Below are 6,000 nucleotides of genomic sequence, written 5' to 3' on the forward strand. Positions count from 1 at the left end.
GTATAACACTGGGCTACAGCACTGACACAGGACAGAACACACACCGTATAACACTGGGCTACAGCACTGACGCAGGACAGAACACACACCGTATAACACTGGGGTACAGCACTGACACAGGACACAACCCACACCGCATAACACTGGGCTACAGCACTGACGCAGGACAGAACCCACACCGTATAACACTGGGGTACAGCACTGACGCAGGACAGAACCCACACCGTATAACACTGGGGTACAGCACTGACACAGGACAGAACCCACACCGTATAACACTGGGGTACAGAACTGACACAGGACAGAACCCACACCGTATAACACTGGGGTACAGCACTGACACAGGACAGAACCCACACCGTATAACACTGGGGTACAGCACTGACACAGGACAGAACCCACACCGTATAACACTGGGGTACAGCACTGACACAGGACACAACCCACACAGTATAACACAGGGGTACAGCACTGAGACAGGACAGAACCTACACCGTATAACACTGGGGTACAGCACTGACGCAGGACAGAACACACACCGTATAACACTGGGGTACAGCACTGACACAGGACACAACCCACACCGTATAACACTGGGGTACAGCACTGACACAGGACCGAACCCACACCGCATAACACTGGGCTACAGCACTGACACAGGACAGAACCCACACCGTATAACACTGGGGTACAGCACTGACACAGGACACAACCCACACCGTATAACACTGGGGTACAGCACTGACACAGGACAGAACCCACACCGTATAACACTGGGGTACAGCACTGACACAGGACAGAACCCACACCGTATAACACTGGGGTACAGCACTGACGCAGGACAGAACCCACACCGTATAACTCTGGGGTACAGCACTGACGCAGGACACAACCCACACCGTATAACACTGGGGTACAGCACTGACACAGGACAGAACCCACACCGTATAACACTGGGGTACAGCACTGACGCAGGACAGAAACCACACCGTATAACACTGGGGTACAGCACTGACGCAGGACACAACACATACCGTATGACACTGGGGTACAGCACTGACACAGGACAGAACCCACACCGGAGAACACTGGGGTACAGCACTGACACAGGACAGAACCCACACCATATAACACTGGGCTACAGCACTGACACAGGACAGAACCCACACCGTATAACACTGGGCTACAGCACTGACACAGGACACAACCCACACCGTATAACACTGGGCTACAGCACTGACACAGGACAGAACCCACACCGTATAACACTGGGGTACAGCACTGACACAGGACAGAACCCACACCGTATAACACTGGGGTACAGCACTGACGCAGGACAGAACCCACACCGTATAACACTGGGGTACAGCACTGACACAGGACAGATCCCACACCGTATAACACTGGGGTACAGCACTGACGCAGGACACAACATATACCGTATGACACTGGGGTACAGCACTGACACAGGACAGAACCGACACCGGAGAACACTGGGGTACAGCACTGACACAGGACAGAACCCACACCATATAACACTGGGGTACAGCACTGACGCAGGACACAACACATACCGTATGACACTGGGGTACAGCACTGACACAGGACAGAACCCACACCGTATAACACTGGGCTACAGAACTGACACAGGACAGAACCCATACCGTATAACACTCGGCTACAGCACTGACGCAGGACAGAACCCACACCGTATAACACTGGGCTACAGCACTGACACAGGACAGAACCCACACCGTATAACACTGGGGTACACCACTGACAAAGTACAGAACCCACACCGTATAACACTGGGCTACAGCACTGACGCAGGCCAGAACCCACACCGTATAACACTGGCGTACAGCACTGACGCAGGACAGAACCCACACCGTATAACACTGGGCTACAGCACTGACACAGGACACAACCCACACCGTATAACACTGGGGTACAGCACTGACACAGGACAGAACCCACACCGTATAACACTGGGCAACAGCACAGACACAGGACAGAACCCACACCGTATAACACTGGGCTACAGCACTGACACAGGACAGAACCCACACCGTATAACACTGGGGTACAGCACTGACGCAGGACAGAACCCACACCGTATAACACTGGGCTACAGCACTGACACAGGACACAACCCACACCGTATAACACTGGGGTACAGCACTGACGCAGGACAGAACCCACACCGTATAACACTGGGCTACAGCACAGACACAGGACAGACCCCACACCGTATAACACTGGGCTACAGCACTGACACAGGACAGAACCCACACCGTATAACACTGGGCTACAGCACTGACACAGGACAGAACCCACACCGTATAACACTGGGCTACAGCACTGACACAGGACACAACCCACACCGTATAACACTGGGCTACAGCACTGACGCAGGACAGAACCCACACCGTATAACACTGGGGTACAGCACTGACGCAGGATACAACCCACACCGTATAACACTGGGGTACAGCACTGACACAGGACAGAACCCACACCGTATAACACTGGGCTACAGCACTGACACAGGACACAACCCACACCGTATAACACTGGGGTGCAGCACTGACACAGGACACAACCCACACCGTATAACACTGGGGTACAGCACTCACACAGGACAGAACCCACACCGTATAACACTGGGCTACAGCACTGACACAGGACAGGACCCACACCGTATAACACTTGGCCACAGCACTGACACAGGACAGAACCCACACCGTATAACACTGGGCTACAGCACTGACATAGGACAGAACCCACACCGTATAACACTGGGCTACAGCACTGACGCAGGACACAACCCACACCGTATAACACTGGGGTACAGCACTGACACAGGACAGAACCCACACCGTATAACACTGGGGTACAGCACTGACGCAGGACACAACCCACACCGTATAACACTGGGGTACAGCACTGACACAGGACAGAACCCACACCGTATAACACTGGGCTACAGCACTGACGCAGGACACAACCCACACCGTATAACACTGGGCTACAGCACTGACACAGGACAGGACCCACACCGTATAACACTTGGCCACAGCACTGACACAGGACAGAACCCACACCGTATAACACTGGGCTACAGCACTGACACAGGACAGAACCCACACCGTATAACACTGGGCTACAGCACTGACACAGGACAGGACCCACACCGTATAACACTTGGCCACAGCACTGACACAGGACAGAACCCACACCGTATAACACTGGGCTACAGCACTGACACAGGACAGAACCCACACCGTATAACACTGGGCTACAGCACTGACGCAGGACACAACCCATACCGTATAACACTGGGGTACAGCACTGACACAGGACAGAACCCACACCGTATAACACTGGGCTACAGCACTGACGCAGGACACAACCCATACCGTATAACACTGGGGTACAGCACTGACACAGGACAGAACCCACACCGTATAACACTGGGGTACAGCACTGACGCAGGACACAACCCACACCGTATAACACTGGGGTACAGCACTGACACAGGACAGAACCCACACCGTATAACACTGGGCTACAGCACTGACGCAGGACACAACCCACTCCGTATAACACTGGGGTGCAGCACTGACACTGGACAGAACCCACACCGTATAACACTGGGCTACAGCACTGACGCAGGACACAACCCATACCGTATAACACTGGGGTACAGCACTGACACAGGACAGAACCCACACCGTATAACACTGGGGTACAGCACTGACGCAGGACAGAACCCACACCGTATAACACTGGGGTACAGTACTGACGCAGGACAGAACCCACACCGTATAAGACCGGGCTACAGCACTGACGCAGGACAGAACCCACACCGTATAACACTGGGCTACAGCACTGACGCAGGACAGAACCCACAGCGATTAACACTGGGGTACAACACTGACGCAGGACAGAACCCACACCGTATAACACTGGGCTACAGCACTGACGCAGGACAGAACCCACACCGTATAACACTGGGGCACAGCACTGACACAGGACAGAACCCACACCGTATAACACTGGGCTACAGCACTGACGCAGGACAGAACCCACAGCGATTAACACTGGGGTACAACACTGACGCAGGACAGAACCCACACCGTATAGCACTGGGGTACAGCACTGACACAGGACAGAACCCACACCGTATAACACTGGGGTACAGCACTGACGCAGGACAGAACCCACACCGTATAACACTGGGGTACAGCACTGACGCAGGACACAACCCACACCGTATAACACTGGGGTACAGCACTGACACAGGACAGAACCCACAGCGTATAACACTAGGGTACAGCACTGACGCAGGACAGAACCCACTCCGTATAACACTGGGGTACAGCACTGACACAGGACCGAACCCACACCGTACAACACTGGGCTACAGCACTGACACAGGACAGAACCCACACTGTATAACACTGGGGTACAGCACTGACACAGGACAGAACCCACACCGTATAACACTGGGGTACAGCCCTGACGCAGGACACAACCCACACCGTATAACACTGGGGTACAGCACTGACACAGGACACAACCCACACCGTATAACACTGGGGTACAGCACTGACACAGGACAGAACCCACACCGTATAACACTGGGTTACAGCACTGACACAGGACAGAACCCACACCGTATAACACTGGGTTACAGCACTGACACAGGACAGAACCCATACCGTATAACACTGGGCTACAGCACTGACGCAGGACACAACCCACACCGTATAACACTGGGGTACAGCACTGACACAGGACAGAACCCACACCGTATAACACTGGGGTACAGCACTGACACAGGACAGAACCCACACCGTATAACACTGGGTTACAGCACTGACACAGGACAGAACCCATACCGTATAACACTGGGGTACAGCACTGACACAGGACAGAACCCACACCGTATAACACTGGGTTACAGCACTGACACAGGACAGAACCCACACCGTATAACACTGGGGTACAGCACTGACGCAGGACACAACCCACACCGCATAACACTGGGCGACAGCACTGACACAGGACAGAACCCACACCGTATAACACTGGGGTACAGCACTGACGCAGGACACAACCCACACCGTGTAACTCTGGGGTACAGCACTGACGCAGGACACTACCCACACCGCATAACACTGGGCTACAGCACTGACACAGGACAGAACCCACACCGGAGAACACTGGGGTACAGCACTGACACAGGACAGAACCCACACCGTATAACACTGGGCTACAGCACTGACACAGGACAGAACCCACACCGTATAACACTGGGGTATAGCACTGACGCAGGACAGAACCCACACCGTATAACACTGGGCAACAGCACTGACACAGGACAGAACCCACACCGTATAACACTGGGCTACAGCACTGACACAGGACAGAACCCACACCGTATAACACTGGGGTACAGCACTGACACAGGACAGAACCCACACCGTATAACACTGGGCTACAGCACTGACACAGGACAGAACCCACACCGTATAACACTGGGCTACAGCACTGACACAGGACAGAACCCACACCGTATAACACTGGGCTACAGCACTGACACAGGACAGAACCCACACCGTATAACACTGGGGTACAGCACTGACACAGGACAGAACCCACACCGTATAACACTGGGGTACAGCACTGACACAGGACAGAACACACACCGTATAACACTGGGGTACAGCACTGACACAGGACAGAACCCACACCGTATAACACTGGGGTACAGCACTGACGCAGGACACAACCCACACCGTATAACACTGGGGTACAGCACTGACACAGGACAGAACCCACACCGTATAACACTGGGCTACAGCACTGACACAGGACAGAACCCACACCGTATAACACTGGGGTACAGCACTGACACAGGACACAACCCACACCGTATAACACTGGGCTACAGCACTGACACAGGACAGAACCCACACCGTATAACACTGGGGT

Source organism: Chiloscyllium plagiosum, unplaced genomic scaffold, assembly GCF_037043375.1.
Source record: "Chiloscyllium plagiosum isolate Xiang-an unplaced genomic scaffold, Cpla_swu_hap1 HiC_scaffold_5, whole genome shotgun sequence".
NCBI classification, from domain to species: Eukaryota; Metazoa; Chordata; class Chondrichthyes; order Orectolobiformes; family Hemiscylliidae; genus Chiloscyllium; species Chiloscyllium plagiosum.